The sequence below is a fragment of the Melanostigma gelatinosum genome, assembly GCF_949748355.1.
Source record: "Melanostigma gelatinosum genome assembly, chromosome: 7".
NCBI lineage: Eukaryota > Metazoa > Chordata > Actinopteri > Perciformes > Zoarcidae > Melanostigma > Melanostigma gelatinosum.
Window position 1 is genome coordinate 4,798,042 of NC_136640.1, and position 15,000 is coordinate 4,813,041.

Here is a 15,000-nt window from a genome sequence, read left to right on the forward strand (position 1 = left end):
GATTCGTTATCGCGGGCTGTTTCATCCAGCGAAACGGCTTGTCAGGGTTTGAGTAGGGTTGAAGGGCCGTTGCTTCCTCGTGGCCTCGTCGTGCTGGAGGGGGGGGAGGAGAGGCCGATGTGTCTTCATGCGTCCAGGACGAAGGTCCGGGCGAAGAGAGCGGTTGTGTGCCTCCTAACTCAACCGAGGTCGAAGGGGGAAAGCTGGTTCTTCTGTGGCCTGGACGGGGGTGTCCGAGCGAAGAGCCTTGTGTGCCTCCTGTTACCCCGGAGGGAGAGCTGGAAAAAGCTGGATTCTCTGTGGCCTGGACGGGGGGGGGGGGTCCGGGCGAAGAGAGCGGTTGTGTGCCTCCTAACTCAACCGAGGTCGAAGGGGGAAAAGCGGAGAAGTGTGAACCTGCAGACAGTTTTGTAGAACAGGGGTTGAACCACAGGGGTCCTGGGTTCTCTTGGCTCTCGGCCAATGAGATTGCCGCGGTTACCATGGTTATTTGGGGGGGGGGAAATTCACACCTGAGTGTGAAATTCCTTTGCTCTCCTCAACTACAAGTCAGGATGAAACCTTTGCTTGAAACAGTGAAGGCCTGATTCTCTTTGTCCACAGCACATGTTGAAGCCATTTATCAGACCCCAACATCCCCCCTTTGTTCTGAAGAGCGAGGTGTTGGCTTCGGTCTTTAGAGCAAACCAAGGGCTGGCCTGTGCATCCATGTGGTGGGGAAACCTGAAGAGGTGAGACAGTCCAAGTGTTCCTGAGACCAAAAGCAGTGGTTAAAACAGGCAGTGTTCATTGTTCATAGAGTTCAAGGTTCATAGTGGTCAAGTTCATGGTGTTCAAGTTCAGAGTTCATTGGCATCTGGGCAGATGACTAAGGTGGCATCTGGGCAGATGACTTTAACTACTTCTACCTACATCTACTATCATACACAATTCAAATCATAGGTGAGCAAACATTATTCCCAAATAATTCAATCGCTATTATGATGTTGTGATATTCTAGCATTGTGGCACAGTGTCAAAGAAAGTAACAACCCAAATAAACAAAACAAAACACAAAAGAGAGAGAAGGAAAGAATAGAAAGACAAGAAGCAGGTGAGGGGCAAACAGTGGTTACTGGTTCAACTCCTAGACAGGACTGGAGTCCGTCGGCGGAGCAGTCGTAGGTTGGCTACGTGGTGTTATGAATAGGAGGGAATCCAGTTTGTCTGTCGCTTCTGGATCTATTAGTACATGATATGTGCGTCTATCTCTCTCTAATCGGTAGATTTAGAGCGAGTCCTGTGTCTAAGTTTTGGAATCTATCGATATTGGAGTTGCGTTGCCAAGACTATAGGCCAGAGGCACCTGTGAGGGTTGCATAACAGTAGTGGTAGCAGATTTACAGATTTCGTTAGCACGGCTAGTGTGACTAGCTAGGCTGGTCTTTCGCTGCTCCCGCTGTTGACAGCTGAGCCTTCTCGGATGAGGTCCTGGGTTAAATCTGACTGCTACGGCAGAGGTTATGTCCTCTTTGGTTACTTCTGGTAGAGTCTATAAAGCATGCAAAGGGTTCTCTATGAGAGTGGAGCATCAGTTTACAGTCGCAATGAACGTTTTTCAGGTCATGCAACTGTTCTGGTTCAAGTTGGATGTGTTAGCGGTTAGTGCATGTCTACAGGGTGAGTTGGAGCATGCAGTTAAACGTTAGTAGTCAATAGTAAGCTGCCATTCTGCCGGTTGGTTTCGGCACTGGCGAGATTAGAGTGTACTTCCTGTGAAGTACATCTCTCTAAGTTTCTGTTGTCAGAGAGCCCACCCCCCTCGCGCTGTTCAAGTGGCGAGGGCAGATATCCCACGTTACCGCCAGCACTCAGGGAAACGTCGCGAACAGTTTCATTCTGGAGTGTGTCATGGCGGGCTGGTGATATCTCCCTCCCCCCACCCTCCTAATTAGAGATGGAGACAGGTCCGGCGCACAGGTCAAGTTCAGTTACCTACGGCACTGGCGACTTGACAGGCCCGGCCGATGACTCGGCTGAAAGAAGGCGGTGGCTTCGTTGAACAAGCTGGAGGTGGCTCATGCTGACAGAGCAGGAGAAGAAGGCTTAGTTGACGAAAGATCTTACGAGCTAGGGTGCTCGAAGGGCCTCTAAGGTTGTGGCACCCTAGAGGTGTATGCGAAAAGGTGGGGGAACACATGAGGCTCGTTTCTGACCCGGAGTCGGGTAGAGCAAGAGTGTTATGACCCCCCAGTAGGACTGAAGAATATGTATAGATTTATACATAACGGGCATTGCCTTTGCGAACAAGGTCGCCCAAGAAGGTTGAAGAACGAGGTGCGAAATGGGAGTGGTCGTTTCCGGAAGTGTGCTGAGTTCTCTTCCCCCCCCCTACCACGTCGACTTGGCAGCAGGGGGAAAGGTCACTTGGCTTAGTCAGGTGGGCTGCGAGTCAGCGTTACCTGATGGGTTGCCCTTGAGGGCGTCTTTCACCCCCCTGGTTCCGTTGGTCTTTCGACCGCCAGGGTCGTTTGTTCCTCGGGGGTGACCAGGGCTCGCTAGGCCAAGTCCTCTCGTCGTCTTCCGACGCTAGGTCGGAGTCGCTCGACTGTTGGATGCCTAAGACTATGGCGGTGTCTTCGTACCGATTTGTCGGCCGTCCGCGTGTCTTCCATGCAAGTTGCGCATATTTCCTAATCTCTGGCATGGTGAGGTTACTCGTTCTGCAGTGCATAGTAACATCGTATCTCACGTTGTCGTGGAGATTGTGCAGGAATAGCGACTTGAAGGCATGGTCTTCTAGACCTGGGGCGTTACGTCCTTGGAAGTACGCAGATCTCAAGCGCCTGAAGTAGTCTCTCAGAGACTGTAGCCTTTCCTGAGAAATGGCAAAGGCGCCGAGGGTGGCAGAAGCTGGGTCGGTGTACAGGGAGTACTCCTCCCTAAGGGCGTGACAAAGGGATGAATAGCAGTCGCGGATGCTCGGCTGGAGCGTTTCCATGAAAGCGTGGACGCTTCGCGCTGTGGTTTTCCACACTAGCTTTAGCTTTTCGCGCGATGAGGGGTGCGATAGGTCGAGGAGGCAGCGATCGATCTCCCTTAGGTAGTCATCGATGCTCGAGTCGTGATTATCGGGGTTGAAGCGCTCTACGGCTTTCGCCAGAGACTCAATCTGTCGAGTACGCAGGCCTCCAAGGTTGATGGGGCCTGGGCCGTCCGAGTCGTCTGAGTCTCCATACTCGCGATGGTGGTAACGACTATCATCCTCCCTCCCTGAGGGGGATGGGGTCAGTTCTTGTCGCGCGCGTGGACTGCGTGGAGGATTGCGTTCACCTGAGGTGGTTTTGAAGCCACCTGGGCCGACTAGGACCTGGTGTTGGTCCTCTCTCCTCCTGGTTGGGGATGTCGCTTTCAAGAAATGCAAGGTGGTTCGGGTCTCGGGGAATGAGGGAGCCGAGACCAAGAAATGACTGGGCTGAGAGGCTCGATAGGGGGTAGCAGTACCTACCGGGGTTGCTGGAACACCTTGAAGCGCTTTCAGTTTGTCATCACTCTCTGATGCTTTAGAGAGTTTTAGGTTGACCTCTCTGAGGTCACTGCGCAGGCTACTATTTTCTGACTGTAGGGCTCTACAGTCACGTGACAACTCCTGAACCTCTGTTCGGAGTGTCCAGATCTCGCGTTGCTGCTCGTCGCTCTGTGCCCGGGTTCGGGCAGCTTGCAGCTGCATTTTCTGATGGTAGATGAGCAGTATTTCGCCGATTACGTTCTGAATCAGGCGCTCTCTGTTACCTGCTGGGTTATTTACATAAGCCACCAGCTGCTCTAATTGCTCGTCGCATAGGACAGCAGTGTATTTTGCAAAGTACTCTCTTTCCTTTGCTGTGAGTCCGAGGACATCAGCCACCGCATCTCGTAATGCGGAGTCTTCTGAAGCTACAGCTCCAGGAATGGGGAATTTCTCGTCGCTCATTTTCTCTAATGAGCACGACTCCCAGTGGTTGTTAATTCCCTAGTGTTAGAACGGAAACTGTTAGTGTTTACGGTTCTCAGTGAAATGTCTAGTTCTGTAACTTAGGATTTCTACTATTAGATGTTTATTACTGTTAGTGTTACGGTTCATGCAGGCGCACAGTGAAATGTCTAGCTCTGTGACTTACGTTTCTACTGTTGCTGCTCTGAGGTATCACTACTGCTTTGCAGCCAGAGGTGCAAAAATGCTAATGTGGTTTAGCACTTTGGGCCTGTGACAGCTGTGTGTAACTTCTTTGGAGGGATTTAAGAAAACAAGCAAGGTATTACAAATAAACGATAAAATCTACTACACAGCTGGCTGTTAGTTTAAGAAATGAAACGAATAATTAAACCTGGAAACGAAATAAAATTTCGAGAAGGGAATTAAAGATTAAGATTAAAAATCTGGATTTAAAATCAAAAATTTAATTACAATAAGACAAGATTTTGAAGATCAAAGCCTACCTATTTTGGGAAATAAGTTTCAGGAATTTGGATCATTCAAAAGAAGAAGAAAAAATAATTTTTCGAAAAAAAATATTTTTTGGAAAATTAATTATTCAAAAATAATTATGGATTAATGTGCATATATACTGTAACAAAACTGGAATAACGTAGCCTCACACGGGGCACCATTATGTTGGGAACTAAAGGAGCGTGTTTGGGTTATCAGCATTTAAGAAACTGAATTCTTGACATCAATAGAATTATTGATGTATGTAACAATTATTAATGATTATTAATATAAACGGGGCACCACCCTGCGAACAGGGACCAATAACCAAACGATAAAACTAAGTCTCATAATTAGTAGTCACTCATAATGTCAATAGTCTGCGTATGACTATACATTCAGTGACAGTGAAGGTTTTAAGTTCGAGCACAGGCCACTACATACAGTCTTATCAAATACATATGCACAAGTAATCACAGACGACTGCTCCTGAAAGTATAACAGAGTTTATTGAATCAAAATAACAAATGATCAAATCAATTAATATTGCAACCAACAAACATTATCATACAATTTTATATGCCTAAACTAAAGAATGAATAAAATGGATGAGGGTGTATGTCTGTGTGTGTATGTGTATGTGTGTGTGTGTGGGTCTGTGGGTGAACAGGAAGGAGTCTTACAGCTACGCTAAAGACTACAAAGATGGCGGCGTCGAGTGACGCTGGCCAAAGGGGAGGGGCCTTAAGAACTACAGCTAGAAACTACAAAGATGGCGGAGTCGAGGGACCCGGACAAAATGGCAGAATGGGGCTGCTGTGCGTAATTCACGTTTGCCTGGGCAGCACGTGATGTGAGGCGCTCGTTTGAACGAGGTTCCCCAGGGGTAGAATTCGGAGCTGTGTGTGTGTGTGTTTCGTGAAAGGAGGAAAGAGAAAAAAGGTGGGGGCTCATGAATCAGACTTCTGCGCGCGGTGCGCGTTGTAGTGAGCCTGAGTTGGCTGGCTCTATCACGCATAAATATACCGCTGTCGTCTTGAGAACTGCCGGTAACTTATGCCGTGATAAACCACGCACCTCAGCTCACTCACCGAGTCGAGTTAATGAAAAGAGAACTTCCACACGGAGTGGAAGACAATGAATGAAATTAATCCCAAAGAAACAGTCATAGTTGATACACAAATACAGCGGCGCTTCTCTGCGCCGTAATGATTGCGTAATACCTCAATATCACGCGACAGTCTTAAACACACAAAAACACGGGAATATCAACATATAAATGAATGGCCTGAATTAAACTTACGTTAATTTAAGCTAAGCTATGCCCAAATGCCAAGAATCTTACTTGTAGATGCTTCGTTGCAACGTTGAAGGGTTCGTGAGCAAAGTTGTCCTTTTTCTTCGAGAGGAAGGGGGGGGGGTGCTTCTCAGCGCGGCGTTGAGCTGGCGCTGTTTCGGTCTGTCGTGGCGTGGCTCGGCTGGAGCAAACGCAGACGTGATCTGTCCTCGCGGCAGGGAGGGTGATCTAATTTCGGCTGACGGCGTGCGTCTTACCGGGAATCGTCGGTGAAGGAGGGAGGCGTTGTCGTCTTTCCTTCGCCGGAATGTGTGCACCAAAAGAAAAAGAAACAAAAAGCGCTGAACTGATCGCTGAAGCAGATTCGTTATCGCGGGCTGTTTCATCCAGCGAAACGGCTTGTCAGGGTTTGAGTAGGGTTGAAGGGCCGTTGCTTCCTCGTGGCCTCGTCGTGCTGGAGGGGGGGGAGGAGAGGCCGATGTGTCTTCATGCGTCCAGGACGAAGGTCCGGGCGAAGAGAGCGGTTGTGTGCCTCCTAACTCAACCGAGGTCGAAGGGGGAAAGCTGGTTCTTCTGTGGCCTGGACGGGGGTGTCCGAGCGAAGAGCCTTGTGTGCCTCCTGTTACCCCGGAGGGAGAGCTGGAAAAAGCTGGATTCTCTGTGGCCTGGACGGGGGGGGGGGGGTCCGGGCGAAGAGAGCGGTTGTGTGCCTCCTAACTCAACCGAGGTCGAAGGGGGAAAAGCGGAGAAGTGTGAACCTGCAGACAGTTTTGTAGAACAGGGGTTGAACCACAGGGGTCCTGGGTTCTCTTGGCTCTCGGCCAATGAGATTGCCGCGGTTACCATGGTTATTTGGGGGGGGGGAAATTCACACCTGAGTGTGAAATTCCTTTGCTCTCCTCAACTACAAGTCAGGATGAAACCTTTGCTTGAAACAGTGAAGGCCTGATTCTCTTTGTCCACAGCACATGTTGAAGCCATTTATCAGACCCCAACAAGAGCAATACAAAGACAGTAGCAACGTTATAGTGTGAGATTAATGAGCTGGTTATTAAGCTTTACTCCATGAGTGTGTGTGTGAGAGCCTGTTAATACTTGCCTGAATGTGTTTGTGTGTCTGGCTTTCTGTCCGAGTGAGAGAGACAGACAGACAGAGGACAACATGACAGTGGACCACGGACTGACAGAATGAAAGAGAGGCCTTGTTTGTTGTCTGTCGACGGCGGTCACAGACCGGCCAGTCAGCTCATGATTTTCACCAGCCAGCTCAACCCCCAGTTGCTCATGAACATCAGAAGAATAGGAGTGTAGCTTAACGTGCCTGTGGACATCATGAATATGGATATGATGATCAGTCATCAGAGCCGTGTTTTGTGGCCTCGGTTTTATAACGATCCAATGGGAAACGCTGACTGGTCCTCTTGTTAGATGGAGCTGCATGATATCCTGCAGTGCAGGACCTGGTTATTTATACTTGGTAGCTTGGAAGGGAAAGAGATGGTCCCTGTCTATGCCTCATTTGCTCTCTGCTGTTTTGTTAAACTCTAAAACACTCAACAGGCAATTTGTTTAAACTTTATTACCCCCCCCCCCCCCAATACACGCAACCGTTTCAACCGTGTGTTTTGCAAATTCTTGCTGAATGGAGGCTGTTGATGTAGACTCGCTCACAGAGAGGCAGTCGCACCACTTAAACCTTCGATGGCAGACAGCTGGTGTGCTGCACCTGGATGTTGTAATAGTGAAAGTTCATCTCCTCCAGACAAAGGGCAGCTCGTGAAGTGGAAGTCAAAACAGAAGTGTTTACACACGAACGCTGCGCTGGAGGCAGTTGGGCCACACTTTGCTGCGGTCTTGATAAATGTTGATTTCAGTTTTCATTCTATAAACTTTATTACTAGTTCTGACCTTTCAACAAGGGACGTACGTTCTCTATTAGCTCTGGGTTACACTATAAACTGTACACATTTGTTTTAGGAGTTCACATTGTTTGCATAATAAAATACAATCACTATAAATGGATTACAGAAATTCATTTTGTCCTGCTCCGCTAATCTTTCGACACAATTTAGATAACAAAGTGTTGCAATTTGAATTCCAGGTCTGTGTCCACCCTTTGATGCAACCTGTAGTCAAAGCCAGTGTTGTGTCATTTCCACCACTAATAGATGTCTGCTGAGTTTCCAGCACGGCGTCACCGTAACATGTCCTGTAAATCATACTCTAATGACACGAGATACGATTAAACGTGACGTACACAGCCTCGCGAAGAAGTGTTCAGTGTATACACGCAATGCTTTATGGGTCTCTCATAAAGATTGCCATGTTGTTGAAAGAATTATTTTCCCGTTGAAAAAAGCATGTTTGCTCATCCTCTCTAGGTCACTATCGGCATTTGAATGGAATTTATTTCTCTGTGCACAAGTCATTGATTTGAGTCAATTCAATGTTTCAGTATTCTGGCTCTGAACATTTTAGAAATCTCTTCCAGTCAAGTTTAATACAACCCGTTGGTCCTGGCTGGCCTCTAGGTCAGTGATATTATTCAATACAAATACTCAAATAAAGGTCAAAAAACAAACCCCAGCCTACCGATCAGTAATTATATTATATTATATTTATTTGTGAAATTGTAAAAAATATCTGCCGATCACAAATCATAAGAACTTGAAAGTTTTATCGAAAGATTTCTAATCTTATCTGACCGATTGCTAAAACATAATATACAGTATTTTCATAATACTACAAAACAAAAAGCCATTCTCCTGTCATAATTGACTGCATGAGAACCATGATTATCAGGATGTTAAACTTCTGTCAGTCAAGAAATTGGCTAATTGTGTCTGCCCACAAAACGTGCAGCTTTTTGTCTTCAATAATGCACCTGTATGTCAGCACTGTATCATAATTGAGTGAATATTTGAACACAATCTTGTCCTTGTGAGTGTTTCTCATGTTGGATAAGCTCGACTGCCAATGTGTTTGTGTTCGGCGTACTTTTGTGTAATATCTCGACAGAGTCTGGTATGGTCAGCGCCCTGGTATGACCCCGACTGAGGATCAAGTAAGGACTCACTTTGTTGTGCCCACAGCACGGTGAGCGAGATCGGTAAAAGATGGCGGCGTGTCCTGATCCGTCCATCTGCGGGGGAGCCGCTCTTCTTTCCTCCCGATTGTTTTGTTTAGGCTAGAGAAGGATGAGCGGGAGGAAGAGAGGGCAGGCAGGAAGGCAAAGCGTTAGGTAACAATTCCACTCGGTCACACTCGCAGCCTCTCTGTCACACATCGTCCCCTCTCTGTTCCTCAAAGACACACATACGCACACTCACTCGTCATTTCATTTGGGTGAATAATGTGACGAAGGCTGTTTGTGCCTGACTTCTCTTCCTGCCCTCAAGTCATCTTCTGATGCGTCCTTAGTGTTGGGAAGCTTCTGCCAGCCAGGTTCAAAAGAGAGGAACACAGCCCATACTGTCTGTCTGTCTGTCCTCTCTTTCTCTGTCTGTCTGTCTCTCTGTCTCTCTCTCACACATACACACACGACATGAGGGAGGAAGGACAGTGTACATTTCTCATCTATGTTTCAGCCCAAAACAAGCCTCCGTGCCATCATCATCATCATCATCATCGTCGTCCTCCACAGCGCTGCTTGTTGTCGTCTGTGCGTCGTCACGGCTCGTTAGTTGGAGAAAGGTCGCTCCATTCAAGTCTTGCTGGATTCCATGACCCGCCCTCAACCACCAATTCTCAATGGAGCTGACTTGTCATGTTTTTAACTTCTACTATGTCATTTTACATATTTTAGGACAGTCGTTATTCCTATAGATGATGCACAAAAAGCTTAAAGACAGACTTTGCTGTTGTTAAATATACATATTTGTTATATACACATATCACAGCCTTCTTGTAATGGGCTGCTATACATATACACACGCACACGTGACCAAGACAAGAAGCTGATCTTCACATTTGGAAAGCGAGAACCAAGAATGCGTGACATCTTTGGTTCATTGACTATCAAAATAGTTTCCCATTACCAGTCTTAGCCAAACGACCACATATGGTGTGATTTGATGGTGGAGGGTTAATGAACCGCTACAGGTGGTGAGTATTTTTGAGAAACTGGAAGATTGCACAATAAAAATAAATAGAAGAATGCTCAGTCTCGATCAAGATGTCAGACCTCTGACTTTGATGCCAATGCGACGGTACATCTTTGCAGCATTTTTTTTAAAGAAGAATATGAACATTTACCAATTCTTTCTTTCTTTATTCATGTCTATGTAGAGATGCTTGTCCTATTGTCACTTGCCGATACGCTTGCCGAAACGGTCACTGCAGGATTGTCCTCGGTAAGCACCGATGAACAATCGCCATCAAGACTGTAACTGGACCGTCCGGAGTCAACCAGCTTGTTGTGATGGTGTCATGCTCCAAAATACCTTATTGAATTAGTTAGTAAATATAATGGTAATACGGTTCTGGTTGTCCTGATGGCACAGTGTACGTAGTTGACAAATACTGGTTGTGCTGAGGTCTTCATGAAGTGTGGGCTCTGCTCTGCAAATGGCAGATTACTGTGTGATGTCCAGTGTGTCCACGCTGTAACGTGTCCCCGGTCTTGTAACACTCTACTGAGTCATTTCCACACACACACACGCTTAACAAGTGCACAACGTGTAGCATCTCTGAGAGGCATTGTGCTGACTCATACTACACGCGCATAATCATCAGTCATAGTACTGACCTGCCATGTGTTTGTACGACACCGCGTGACGTCTGTGTGACTTTATAACACGCAGCTATTGTAGAAGATGCTCCCGTGTGTTTGGAGCTGAACAGGGATGTGCTCGTGTACATGCGTGGCCGTTTGGCGTTTCCACACTACTCAACGCGTGATGTGGGTTAAGCTTGAGCGTTATAGGTGTTGTAATCTGTGGCACCTGTTGATGAAGGTGAACCTCATACATAATGTCATGCATAATGTGTGTGAGAGAGTGAGAACACAGGTGAGCTTCTTCTGCCCTAGCTTCCCACTGTAGACGTTACAGCATAGACCCAGTTCTTTGCTTAGGATTAGCCTCATTATAGTTGAGTCATGGATGTTTTCAAAGTGAATATCAGAGAGACTATGTGAACATCTTTAAAAATATCTTATGTAACTTTTAATGCTAGATGAATATTGGTCCTGACAGCTTCTGGGGTTTTTGATTCCTTATATTCTGCTTTAAAAACAGAAAATGCATGACACTGTTTAATCAGAGCGTTGGGACAAATATCAGAATAAAAATACATCGACCAGGACTTCTTCCATGGTTGATTATTCTGATAATGTCCTTTTGTGATATTGTGTTACTATCAAACAGTATTGCATTATACTGAGAGGTGTTTTTAATAATTTGTCCTTCCGTTATAGACTAAGAAGCCTTTTCTTTTCTTGATGACCTGTTTTTAACGAGAGTCAAGCAGAACTGGAGCTTCGCTATAATGTGAAGTTCAACTGTACAATAATGCTGTTTCCACACATGACACGATGCAAATTTTGACCGCAGGATAAATTGGGTTTATTCGTGTCAGTTAGGCGAGGCGCTCTGGAGAGGAGGGTGATCAACCCTGATGGAAACATCCACAATTGCTGCTTCGTACGTGTCCTAAACGCCGTCCTGTCCTGTCTCATAAGGTCATCGTATTCACTGTATCTAGCGAGCCACACGACGGCTGCTTCACTTCAGCGGTATGAACCCAAAATATACAGATTTAGTTGTGATTTAATAATAAGCAAACGGAAAGGATGCCGAAATAATTACATAATGATGCAGCGCCAACTTCCCAGCTCGGCTGTTCCCGTTAGGGGTCGCCACAGGTGATAATTTATCTCCATGTAGTTGGTAAGGGAAAGGGCCTTCCATGACCCATGATCCCTGTTTCTGTGAGGCTAACCACTGCACCACCATGCCCCCTCGCTCTGCCCAATCTAGCACTGGTACCAATTTAAAACTTGCACCTCCAGGACCCATTTCTACATTTGAGAGCGAAGGAAGTGCACCCTGTTTTTAAACTGTCTTTTAGTTGCCTTTGGTATTTCTTGTGTGCGGTGAAGCTACACTCGCTGTGTGAGTTGTGTTAATGTGCAGCAAAGGGTCCAGACTACTCCGTTGGGCACCAGCTGCTCTCGGATGGTGCTTTATTGAAGTCACGGTCATGTGATCGGAGGAGCTATGTGACACTTCATTTCGTAGCAGCCGGCCTCTCGTGTGTGTGTGTGTGTGTGTGTGTGTGTGTGTGTGTGTACCCAGATCCTTTGATGGAAAATTCCAGAGTCATGGAAGCTAGTGCAAAGCAGACTGAACATCCCAATGCACCTAAGATACACAACGTATATCCTATAGGATGCACATACCTTGGGTGGCGCTAAACCTGGAAACCCAACCTTTGAGACGTGCACTGGACACATGGTTGTTTGCAGAGTACCGCTTAGCATCACCACTCATCTCGCTAGGTCTGTGTTTGTCAGCGTGACCAATTCTTAGTTCTTATTATGAGGCGTGATAATCTTAATCCTTGGTTCATAGTCACCCATTTTAGCATCATTGAATCTCCTTGAAGGAGAAACACAGTGACCAATATGTGACACCAGAAATGTTTCAGGTACCATTGTAGTTGTAGCCCCGTTTCCACATTTTCGTTGTCCTTTAAAAATGAGCTGAATGTGTACGTGTCGTCAGACGTCAGTGTGTGTGTGTGACACACACACACACACACTGTATATCCTGTTGTTACCCTCCATAAGATGCAGAGGGGAGTGATTACATCAATAAAACTGGATTATTGCCAATGCTAAGAATAGATTCCAAGAGCTTAAAATACTGCATGGACACACATTCCAAACAAGACATACACACATGCATGGCAAGAGCTTTTTTTAATGTTACTTAATTCATATTAAAACGATACCGGCAATCGATCCAGCGGCTCCAACCCATACAGCCGGGATTACCTGCCTGCACAGCAGGCAACGCAGCGCTCAGTTTTTTATTCCAAAAGACCAAATTGATAGATTAAAAACTATTTTGGATCCATATTTCTCGCCGTCTGGCCTGTTTAAAAACAACATTCCTCCTTTGGATCAAACACTGTTTTCTCTCCTGCTTTCCTCACACAAAGGGAGGACGCAGCTGTATTACCGGGAGGTGGTCTTATACAACCACAATAACTTAAACTTAACGTAAATTGTATTTCATCTTTTAGGATGGTGACATCATAAACTGGGATGACAGACCTCAATAGAAGCTTAGTAAAACGATGACATTCGGTTCAGCCCTTTCAACTGACTTCATTACACTGCAATTATGAAACAGATGCAATTGTATTGGTGGTAAACACATCAACTATGACAAATAATACAGTAAGCCGCAAACACAATTTGATCCTTTTGTTGCCCGGGAATGAAATCCCCAGACTCTCCTGATAATTACGCCTTTTTGTGAGTTGTTGAGTTCAGAGAAACCTTGTGGTAAACTCTGCAAGTGTAAGATACATTAAGTTATTCCTGTCTTCGTGTAAGAAAACATGGTCGGTTTGTCCCAGCCAGATACGGTACCACTTCAGATAAATCAGCCGTTCAGATGAGTGCCGCACACGCTGTGTTACTTCCTCCTGATTAATTCCCTCCACGTCGCTTTCATCTTAATTTAGGCTAATTCTGCTGAATAACGCCTCCCTTAGATCTTTCATGGACACAATACAAGGTAATCAGTACCTGGACGTGTGTCTCCATCTGTCGTCAATCTACAGTCTGTATACATGCTTTTTACAATAGTTTCCATGACCCGATCATCATGATATGATAATGATATGATGATAATCATTAAAGGGAGGCTGTCCACTGTGTGGGAAGCAAGTTCCTCATGCACATGATAAGAACAGCTAATGTCAGGTGTTGTAAACGGCTTCGAGTGGCATCGAATGAAGTACTGAGTTGGTATCGGCAGCACTTTCAGGGTACTGATGTTGGTACTGGTATTTATCAAATAGACCTTGGTAAACTGTTTTTTTCTAAATTGGTACACGTAGGGAAGTTTTCCAAAAGATGTTTTCCACAATTGTACAATGCCCTTGAAAGGAAGCTGCACACAGATGCACTCTGATCTGGATTAAAGCCACTGTTAGATTGTTGGATGTGATTGTGTGTCCCAAGAGCCCTCCATTCGCTCTCCTCACTTCCCCTTCCTGTCTGCAACAGGAAGTGACCCGTGCCAGGCTTCAGATGGCCTTCTTCATGTCTCTCATCAGGAAAGGCAGAGCTCAGGATGGCACTGAACACAATTTAACGTGTGTGTGTGTGTGTGTTAATGCAGGGCGCGTGTTAATGCAGGGCGCATACTTTTAATTTTTTCACACGCACTCCCGACTGTACTCGCTCATCTATTTCTGGAGGAAGCTATGTTTCTGGACAGCCTCATTAGCTCCGCTTGATTAAGTCATTAAAGCTGTCTGCCCATCCCTAAGTGGCAGCTCAAAGCTCCTGTCGCACAGCATCACCGTCCACGCTGCCGGAGCCATTGTGTGGTGCTCAGCCGTTACGCAAGAGCCGGGCCCGCAGTCGAAGTTCACGGCTGCGGTCGGCTTCTCTAAACAAGCTGGAATCCAGGGAAAGCACTGTTTGTGACAACTCACAGTTTGGCAATTCAGCATCTTAAGAAATGCCCAATACCTCTCGTGGTGTCTTGTTTTTTTTTGTGGCACTTAATTATTTGTGTTTATTACTTGTTTTTGCGGCTGTTAATGGATCCGCGGTGCCGGGTCACATTAAATTGAGTCTGTCTGACTCGCACCCTCCCTTTAGTTCTTTTCGCTGGTTATTTTCTATAATTATGGTGTCATCACAGCAATATTGCAAAGGGCACAGGGACTGTGCTCTGGACTTGTTGCCGGCAATTTAAGTGTCAGCTAAACACCATTAACGTGAATGTATTGTGTTGCATTGAAGATGCATTTATCTTCAGCAGACTGGACTACTGTAACGGTGTGTTTACAGGTCTCTGTAAAAAGTCCGTCAGAAAGCTGCAGCTGATTCAGAACGCTGCTCGTGTCCTCACTAAGACCAGGAGGGTGGACCACATCACTCCAGTTCTGAGGTCTTTGCACTGGCTTCCTGTCCAACAAAGAATTGACTTTAAAATCCTGCTGTTGGTTTACAAAGCACTGAATGGTTTAGGGCCAAAATACATCTCTGATCTGCTGCTACCTTATGAAC

At 46.2% G+C, this 15,000-nt stretch overlaps 1 protein-coding gene across 3 annotated transcripts in view; it reads left to right on the top strand.

Annotated features, from left to right (window-relative positions):
• The window catches only part of sik3 (SIK family kinase 3), a gene marked incomplete at its 5' end in the record, with an annotated part of 35,071 nt that overhangs the window by 3,552 nt on the left and 16,519 nt on the right, over positions 1-15,000 (top strand). The gene's annotated exons all lie outside the window — the stretch shown is intronic.